The sequence below is a fragment of the Sardina pilchardus genome, chromosome 17 (genome assembly GCF_963854185.1).
Source record: "Sardina pilchardus chromosome 17, fSarPil1.1, whole genome shotgun sequence".
NCBI classification, from domain to species: domain Eukaryota; kingdom Metazoa; phylum Chordata; class Actinopteri; order Clupeiformes; family Clupeidae; genus Sardina; species Sardina pilchardus.
Genome location: NC_085010.1, coordinates 26,818,805 through 26,829,289, shown reverse-complemented (window position 1 = coordinate 26,829,289; position 10,485 = coordinate 26,818,805). Strand labels below are relative to the sequence as shown.

The 10,485-nt window shown below is 44.8% G+C and overlaps 1 protein-coding gene across 7 annotated transcripts in view; it reads right to left on the bottom strand.

The window, feature by feature from the left end:
* The window catches only part of osbpl8 (oxysterol binding protein-like 8), a 99,400-nt gene extending 89,158 nt beyond the window's left edge, over nt 1–10,242 (bottom strand). For 5 of the 7 annotated variants that reach the window (XM_062517676.1, XM_062517677.1, XM_062517678.1 and 2 more), the window contains exon 1: nt 9,862–10,236. The gene's annotated coding sequence lies outside the window, so the exon portion shown is untranslated. Of the gene's footprint in view, nt 1–9,861 lie in introns of all 7 variants that reach the window. The other 2 variants (XM_062517672.1, XM_062517675.1) reach the window with 2 other exon arrangements.
* Between the last annotated feature and the right edge of the window lie 243 nt (nt 10,243–10,485).

The following is a 10,485-nucleotide window of genomic DNA, read 5'->3' as shown; positions in this document are numbered from 1 at the left end:
ATATAATCTGGTGGGGTCTACCAGCACCCACCTCACCCCCAGCTCTTTGAGAGCATGATGGGCAAGCCAATGCATTCATACACAAACCCAATCCTCCAGCGCCCCGGGCTAATACACCTCTTGGCCCTCCTCCAGGCCCGTTTCCTTCTGCCTCTCTCCGCTCCACCGTCCTCCGCTGACTGTCCTAATTGTATCACGGCCGTTTCCTCTGGGCCGAGGGACGGTGAGGGCTCGCCGTGAGCCAGGTGGCGGAGGCAGATATAGCTCTGCCAGCACCGCTGCAGCTGAAGCGCATCTCCTCACACACCTCCTCACACACCTCCTCACACACCTCCTCACACACGCGCGCCATAATTGCATTATTAAATACATTCCTGCGCTAGGTGAGTCGGCCGCCAGATTTCGATCACAGTTAGCGCTTCCGGAAGGTGAAAAATACCTCCGCATAAGCCAAGCTACTGTGTGTACTACACGCCCAGCTTTTTAAGTATAGGTGTCCAAAGTGGCTGGTGTCAAAACAAAGAAGGAGGAAGTGGAATTAATACTGTCACTTTTCGGTGTTGGTGAATTGCTGTCTGCTCTGAGACAGCGCCACGAAGCAGCTTTATTTAGATTGCGTTCTATGGCGCGACTCCAAAAAAAAGAGGTGGACTGACACCAAAGATTTATTCCAGGAAATAGTCTTCGCTAAAGCACCAGTCCCTTCAGCTGAACCAGGCATTCTGTTCCGGCAGAGCACATCTCACATCACACAGCCGCAGGAGAAAAGCCCTGGAGCAAGGGAGTTTCTTCCTCTAAGTCAGTCTGGGGGAAAGTCCTCACTATACTACCTAAGGACCTGTCAGGCTGTGGTTAGCAGATCACGGCTATCAGTTAGGCTCGCAGCTGAGGAAGTCAAGACATGCGGGGTGGATGAATCGGAGTTGATGTCAACAGATACGGGACACTTCAGGGTGCAATGAATCTTCAAAAAAAGCAAATCAATATAGTCCATCATTGTTGTTGTTGTTGTTTGGCAACCATCAGAACCTAAGACAGCTTAGTAGCTTTATCGCTCAAAGATAAGACATTAGCCAATAGATTTCACTAGAGAAGCTGTCTGGAAAGTCATTTCCTTTTAGATTGTCAATGTCATAAACCATGACATGCCCACAATGACTTCTAATCGAAAAAGCGCCACAACGAGCTAAATAAATCATTTGAACATTTCGGGGAAAGCATCACTACAAAATATATAGTATTTGGAAGCACAACCTATGCTTAGGATTTACCCCCACAAGCACCTTCTGCAGGGTGCCCTTCTGCCTTGGCTAAGGCATGATACACTAGAATGAGGCGAACTTCCTGCAATCCATTCACGGGTTTGTGTGGGAAACCTGCCAAATTACCAGCCACTGATTGGTTCAAGTAGAACCAACTCACCAACACAGAAGTAATTGACTGACACAGTTCTCTGGACCTCACTACCGTGTCCTCCCCTGGCGTCTTACCGGCGCGGTTGTGTCCATGGGACTCTGCCCCGGTCACAGTCATTACTGCTGGGGGGAAAAGCCGAAGGGGAGACGAGGACTGTGGGGGCCGAGGGGGTCAAGCTGTGCCGTCAGGCGACAGGGTGTAACCAAGAACGTGCGAGCGGCTGCCCTGCAATCTGCTCGTCTGAATAAAACACGGCCGGTGGTGACATAAGAGGCGGCGGCATACGTCACGTCACTTTCTCTTTCTTCCTCTCTTGCACGCTTACTCCTTATCTCTCTTTCTCTTTCTCTCACTCTCACTCTCTCTCTATCTCTCTACCTCTCTCCTTTCCCCCGGTCAGTCTTAGACGGATTAGCAGAGTTGACTCAGATCCAGAGAGCTGCCCCAGCTGCCCCAGCTACATCCCGCCCCTCCTCCTCCCCTCCCTCCTCGACGTAGCCTCCCTGACTTGTTTCCATGACGCAACCCTGAGCCTCGTTAATATAATGTTAAATATTGTGTCACTTTCACTGATTGTTGTCGTCATTTACACCTGCCCAGCTTCAGGCCACAGGTCGGCCATTTTCATAATAAGCCTTTAAGTGTGACAAACGGAGCAATGAAAAAACAATTATATTTCAAAACATGTAAAATCGTTGAGGAATCCAAACAGATTGCTAAGACTAAAACCGCCAGCTACATTTACTTTCCACTTTTACTGTCCCCAAAGGGCAATTTGCTTTGCTGCAGATCTTCTACAGATATAGACAACATAAGGTACAGACGCAACAAACCACATACAACATACAACAGGCATATAACAACGCAGTGTGTCACACAAACACAACATCAAGCATCCCTGCCTGACATCATCCGTGAACATTTGATAAACGTTGGCTCTCCATGTTCCACAGATCCCAAACAAAAGACACCCTCGTTTAATGAAAGAGCAGACCAACTGAATTACGAGACTTGTGACCGTGGTCATGAGCACAAAATGCCGACCGGTCTCATACTCAGCCGTGCCTCCAAGGCCTAGAGATTCGCATCTGCTGCCATAGGCAACCGTTTCACGGATGTCCCATCCCAACATCGACCCAACACAAACAAAAGAAAGCCTTTTCCCTTCTGCTCACCACCAGCACTTGGTATGCGAGAACCTCAGCCCTCACACATAGCTCTGCAAGCACGACCCAAATGGGCCTTGACCACATGTTTCAATTAAGTCCCTATAAATCCATCAAAGGCAAGTTAATGTCCTCCTAATCTTACAGTTGCACACCAAAAAAAAAAAAAAAAAAACACTAAGAAAGAGAAGAGAGAATTTATACTACATTCCATTTCCACACAGCACACAACATTCTGAAAGCTGAATCTGACTCACAACTACAGACAGGCTGTTTGTTGGGGGGGGGGGGGGGGGGCAATCTATCTCTCAGCAGAGGTCACTCAACCATACGGGCATCACCCTCATCCCTTCACACACAAACATCCTCCATGCTAAATATTGTGGGATGCTTTAAAAGCTTCCAATGAGTCAATCGTAGTCATAGCAGCCTCTTATTCATACCTCCTCCCTTCAGTGTCTGAGTAAACCCTGTCAGCATCACACACACACACACACACACACACACACACACACACACACACACCCTCTGTCGGGTTTCCCCATGGCTCACCTTTTGTGCCATGAGCAGGCTTTGTTTAAATTTAGCTCAATATTAGCATTCCAGTCAAGCCTTTTGAGTCCATCACAACAAAAACACAACAAAAGCAGGGATTGGAAAGGAGAGAAAAAAAAGAGAAAAAGAGAATGGGAGAGAAAGAAAGAGGCAGGGAGGGAGAGACAGACAGACGGACAAAGACAGGTGCTCCGGAGAGGAGAGGTGAGGGTGTGTTCGTGGCCTCTGTCGCCTGGGCGTGGGCCAGACCGGCCAAACGAGGGAGCAGGATTCCAACACGGCCGGCCCATTATCCGCCTGGCCACGGTGTCAGGCACGCTCGCCAGCTCCCTCTCAGAACGACCCCCAGTATCTTCCTGCCGAGACCATAAAACGCCAAGCCTCGAAATGGAGGTAGGATTTACTGTCCACCATCCTATTCACTCCCAGTAGAGTATCTATGTGAAGGCCGTCCACGGGCCAAGGGCCAGGGACTATTAAGCAGCCAAGAGAAGTGTGAATATCTCAATAAATCACCTCTATCCGGCTTGGCAACGCACGGAATGTACTACCACAGCTGATGTAGGGGTTAATCTCTTCTCCTCCCCCCTTTCGTTTGTGACCAAAAAAAAAAAAACAGCTCATTGCAGAGACATGTAAAATGCATTAGCTGTAGCCGTAGCACGGCTGCACAGCCTCGGTCGCTGCACAGAGTCGCCGAATCCTGTTAAATTAGGCCAGCTTCATCATCATCGCCATCGTCGTCATCATCCTCCTCATTCACAGATCCGCACGCCAGATGCTCTGACACCACCACTGCCACACAAATCTATCTATGAGTGAAATCCAGATGGAAAAAGACATAGGCCTATTGTTACAAGAGACAATAAATCCCATCTTTTTAAAGTCTGAATACATTATACATCATGTACGGGAACTCGCGGCCTACTGTTACATAATAAACAGCCGTTGGTGAGATAAGTCACTGCGCTCGGAAACCGTTCCAACGCTGATTAATCCGAAATAAAGGACAGATTTGGTCGTGCTTGACAGGATTCTCTTGTTACTTAGGCTATGAAGTGGAGTGCTGAAAATCTGGGATTCATTGAATTTGTTCTACGCCAGTTCTAAGAAGGCAAGACATGGGGGGGGGGATCAAAGGCCATCCTACTTTTCATTGGGGAGCAATGAGCTAAGGACTGCATCTTGCTTGGAGCATTAGGCTACGGCACATGGCTCAGTAGGTTAGAAGGTGAAGAATGTGCAAATTTGCAAATTCAGTAGAAGTAGAGCACAGCCAAAACTACTCAAGACACAAATCGCGACAGTCAGGCGTCCTCACCTAGCAGAGGTAAAAATAAAAATGATAATAAATAAACATCATGACAGTGCACTGTGATAATCTTTTCATTATCATTATTATTTTATGTACAGACACTGGTTCAATTTCAATTTCTCAACTATGCTGAGCAGCAAACTATCTAACAGCTTACCACTATGGCAAGACTGCAGAACTTCAAATGCACACTACAGCACTACTGGTACTACCAGTACTTCTGGTCAAGCTGGGAAAGTTCTAGGGCTGAACGATTATGGAAAATAATCTAATTGCGATTTTTCTTGCCAATATTGCGATTGCGATGCGATATGCCATTATTTTTTAAGGTGTTTGTCTTGCGAATTTTTCAACAAAAACAAGCAGTAAATCATATAGTATGGGCAATAGGCTATATTAGATTAAAAATAAAATCTTACTTCCTGGAAGTCATACCTCTGTTATGATGACAGGTGATGCATGAATTGATGGATGACATTTTTTTTTAACTAGCTACTTCAATCACAATAGTAGGCCTATATTTTGAACTTTCAACCTTGTAGGCCTACATATCAGAACATAAAGTACTAGTACAAGGAATCCTGATGTAAAGATTAAAATGAAAGTCAGTAACAAGTCACACAGATTGCAGATTTGCAGATTGCAAAAATATGAAAATATTAATAGCCTAAATCTTACTACGCAGTTTTTCAGATAATTCACTTGATAATGAACCTGATATGTTCTGCATACAGAAATTCCTGATATTCATGGCTGCACAGCACACTGCACTGACTATTCCAACTCCGTCTCTTTAATTCAGCTGTTTGGTTGAAGCCTCAACATATTGTAAACAAAGTAGCATAGTTGGCTATCTTATAGTCTACTGGTTGGACGGGTCAGTTTCCCCACGTCTGTTTCAAGGTAGATAAATACTTTTTTTTTTCTCCTTGGGATAAGCCCTTTTGAGTCTTGAAGTTGGAAAACATCTGTATTGAGATGATCAGTCAATTTGAACGCAATTAGTTTTAGATGTCTGCAGCATGCTAATAATGATGCTAACCGGATTTTATGTATAATTTAGCTAATCGTCTTCTATGCGTCATTGCTTTCACGATTGTGAATGTTTTATTTGGATTGAATGTGCATGTCGAGGCGCGGGTGTCCATTGAGCGCGCACGACAGAGGGTGCGTTTCATGTAGCGTTTATACGTCCTCCCTCGCTCCTCGATGCCTCGATCCTCACTGATCTACATAAAGAATGACGGGGGGGAAACAATGGGATAGTCTATCCAGTGTTAGTTATAGATCAGTGGGAACGCCCCTCGAGGATCGAGCATCGAGGATCGAGGAGGCATAATGAGAGGCACCCAGAGAGAGAGAGAGAGGGAGGGAGGGAGAGGGAGAGAAAGCGGGCCAAGGAGAGGGGTTTGAATCTATACCGTTTGGTGAATTTGCAGGCATAGTCTACAATGAAAACTTGCGAAAGACATTCATGCTTTCACCCGAGCAGCGCAGGTGCACTAGTGCAACCTAGAATTTGTTTCAGTCGCACTCTTAAAAATGTTGGTTCAATGGTTCTATCGAGCAGCTTGCCGAGTTCACTCTCTGATAGACTGTTTCAAATATTTGCTACTTTATGCTCTCATGTCACGTGACCAGAGGGTACTGTAGGCTAATCGCAGCCTTTGCGGTTAGAAAATTGCACTTCATCATATCGCGATATTATCGCAAATGCAATATATCGTTCAGCCCTAGAAAGTTCCGCCAAACTTCTTGACACAAGAGCGTGTGTCCAATTCACCTATATCTTCTTCTAGAGTCAAACGTCCAGAGACCCAATATGATGAAGGGACACTGCACCATGTCCAGCAATAATTAGCAGAGCCATCTGCGACAGTGGACTCAAGAGAGACCTGACATGGGGCTCTAAGCTAATGAGCTCCTTTCAAACGGAGTCAAACACACACACACACACACACACACACACACACACACACACACACAGCTGGTTTAAGTTGCAAAGATAACTGGATAGCTCTCAGGCCGAGAGAGAAAAAAACATCTCTTTTTCCCTACAGTTTGGGATGAGACTCTTGACTCTGCAGCCTACCTGTGGAGTTGATTTCGCCTGAAAATAGCTTCTGCAGTAGCATCTGGGTGAGAGGCAGGTGTTAATTAACACGGTGCTTGGCAGGAGAGTGCAGAATTAAACAAGAGGGTACCAGAGGGCAGGCTTCAAATCATGACTGCTTATGAGAACCTGAACACCAACTTCATCTTCAGAGTTAATGGACTGAAATTAAGTAACTATTTGGGAAGGACGATGACAACATACTGTACCTATCAGATGGCTTCATAGGCAAAACAGAACAATGAATGCTAAGTGAGCCTAGCTCGATGGAAAACAAGAAACCCTTCATGTTATGTTCAGAAAGCCCCAATTGGTTAAGCTGGGGCAAATCTGCACTTGATATGAAGCTCCAGCCCAATCAGGCTACACATTTTTTTTTTTTCATACAAAGGCGCTAGGCTAGTTCATTATAAACAGCCTCGGTTGATTACCCTCTGTCACAGTGCGGTTTGTCTGTTAGCAGGAAGAGGAAAGCTAGGGGCCGATAATGCGCTCGCTTAACTGGTCCCTCATAGACTTCAGTCCAAACTGGCTGACGTTCTGTGAAGAAACCCACAGATGACCCTACAGAGTGACACATGTGTCTTATGTGTGGCCTTTTAGCGTTCTGTTCTCTTGGCTTTAATACTGTAACCAGAAGGAACAAGAGTAGGCAAACTACCCACAATTGACCATATTTGGTCAAATCTACACGATTTCTTAGTTCCTTCCAGTGGCTCTACTCATGACCATGCGTCCACTCACCACGCTTTGTATAGTCCCCCTATAGAACCCTGACTCTGACTCATTACCTCCTACTGTGTTGGGCTAACGGCTCATTCACAGACTAACTGCTGATCACTTGAGTGAGCAGATTCTTAATGAAGTGGACATACATACCCAGATTCGTCTAGGTAAACCTTCTAGGAAGTTTCAACTTCCTTTAAGCTGCCCTAAAGCAACCTACTACATCCAATACCTGCCCTTGTGCCTTCCCCTCCAGTCAGGCAGGCCATCATTTGATACCCAACCACCCCAGCTGACCCTCTTGTCGACAGATGCCTCAGACTCCCACAGCAACCACATTCCAGAGACTGACAGAAGCATAGAATGAAGAACTGTGTTCCGGCCGGCTCCTACAGTAGCTCTTTGGCCTCTCTCTTTGTTTAGTTATTACTGACTTACAAGTCAAACCCTAGCAGTACATAGCTTGGATCTAGGTGCAAGGTACTGAAACACGGCAACCCCTAAAATATTCTTACAAATCGTTGTGAAACCACCAATCAAAAGCTATTTGTAAAGTCCATCTAGCAAATGAACACAGCAAGCACAATGTTATAACATTTCTAATGTAGGATACTTATAGCCTAAAATATCTTTGTCCTTTCACTCTTGCTTACACATGACCCCTTTAAAACATGAGGCTGAAGCCCACAACATCATTAGGTTAAACATTGCCGTATCTATTGCGTGAGTAATAGCTCTCTCTAATGAAATATGCTGTTCACCTTGACAAGGATGTCACAGAAAAACACATTAAGGTAATCAGCAAACAGCAGGAACCACTGGTCCGATGACCGCTAAGGCAAACCATCTCATAACACGCATGCCATGCCATTACAAAGCAGTGGAAAATCAAATGGGGGTGGGAGAGCAGGAGAGTACAGAGAGCCTGAGTTCACAAAGACCATACGCCTGCAATGAATGTCAATCCCATCCCTCAGCACAAGACATTCTTGTATGCAAATCGTGCAATAGATAGGCCATACCGTGGCAGAAACACAAACAGATAACAAGTCGAGGTGCCGCTTAAGACTCAATGGAAACTTCATTTGACAGGCAAATGCCAACGCAGGACTCCAGAGGCCGAGGTCCACAGTTTGACCTACTCTGTCTAAAGAGGCTGGCACTAGCTTTTGTTGTGATGCATATGCACAATGAAGGGAAACATGGAAATGTGCTATCCAAATACACCGCGGTCCTGCGCCTGACCACGTGTGAATTATTTAGGACCACACTGTTCCCATCCCATTGTGTACGGGTTAGGGCAATGGCGGTCAAAAGAGATCACCAATTCAGTGCAATTATAACAGCTAAGGCCTATAGAATTTCAGCTGTAATAATAAAGATGATAATCAAGGATTAAAAACACAATTGCTATACTTGTGATCATCATTGATTGCTGATTAATCCTTAATGTGCTCTGTGGCTTAGTACAGAAAAAAAGAGGGTGGGAAAAAGTAAAAACGGGTATGATGAGATGAATAGAAAGTAGCGTTTTGTTGGAGTCAAGTTGCGGAGCACACTACCAAGTTCACGGGGAGAAAGTGGAAACATGATATCTGAAACAGAAAGCGGAGGACGATGATATGCCAAATGGATCCCTGTCCATCCATGTATAATGATATGCCAAATGGATCCCTGTATATTCATTTAAATTAAGGCCCTGTTCAGTCCATCCCTTCCATAGAGTAAGAAGTGTACAGATAGTCAAATGGCATGACATGAAAAAAGAGGAAGCTGTTAACATTCACAATCACAGACTTCAGTAACAGCCAGCCAAGAGCTGAATGCTAAACCTGTAAGCCTTAGGTTACTATTCATTGCATATCTATAGATTCTATTCATTATAAACACCTTTTTAAACGTTGGATCGAAATAAATGTCATTGGTTCGATCCCAGAGATAAGCCCCTTTTACTGTACCATAATATTTGATAACCTATTAAAGCATGTACATCATAATTTTGAAAGCAAAGTTAATGTAAGTTTGATGTCATGTTATCCAAATCGACACGTTAAACACATTATGTCGAGAAATGCAGCTAACTTTGGTAGCAAATAGATAATGTTATCTGTATAAAATGGAATATGATTTGGAACCTAAATGTGTGCTTCAAACATGATCAGCTCCATCACGAATGAGTTTTGTTTCACCAAAAGGGACTGGCCGTGGTTTAAATGCCTATGACACGGGCTAATATGAATTCTCGCTAACAATAACAAACTGATGGTCCCTTCCAAAATACTCAGATCACCAGCCGGATGGACGACCCGCAATGTCTATTGTAAGTTATCTAGGACCATAACAAAGAGGACAACCACTATGACCTTTCAAAATTCAGATCTTCGTCTCAACGCAGAATGCTGCTGTTGATGTGAGATCGTTGTCAAATACTTGATAATGTTGCTGACATGAAGTTACCCACTTAACGTTAGCTAACGGTAACGCTAACTAACGACAGGATGAAGGTTAGCAATATATGCTAACTAGCTACGCGAACTGGCTAAGTGATGATTTGGTCGTTTCAATCCTACCTTGTTTTGGTCGACCGTCTTATCCCAATAATGTCCTTATTTCATCGAGGTGTGATCTGCAACCCCTTGGTGCTAGCCAGACAGTCTTACAGTTGTGGATTACTTCATCCCAGGCAGGCAGTCTGCACTAGAAAGTCTATGATAGCTGGGGGTAGCTATCTGAAACAGACGTTGCCCATAGGTTGTAACGTTAACGTTTATGTTGAGGTTAACGTGAACTTACTCTATCCAGATGATGACTAACAGTTGCTTTAGGAGAAATGTAAAAGCTTGTAAATAGCAATATTCACGTCACTAACTGAAATTATATCCATACATTTTCATCACTCTAGCCCTGGGACGAGTGATGAGCCGCCCTCGTCTGTCCGTGGTGTGTCTTCTCCCTAACTGCGGATCTGGGATCAGGGTTCTGAGATCTGCTAGTATGCCTGAGCTTCAACGACTGGAGCAGTTCTCGAACTAGAACTACTACGCCAGAGATGCTGGCAAACGCAAGTGAAGTGAGCCATCATGTGGTTATGTTGTGCAATTGCTTACTCACAACGGTACTTTGGGGTTAACTGTAACCATTTTCTGAGGCTGTTGAAAACGCACCAAATCACACAATGTGGTCGTTTTGGGTGT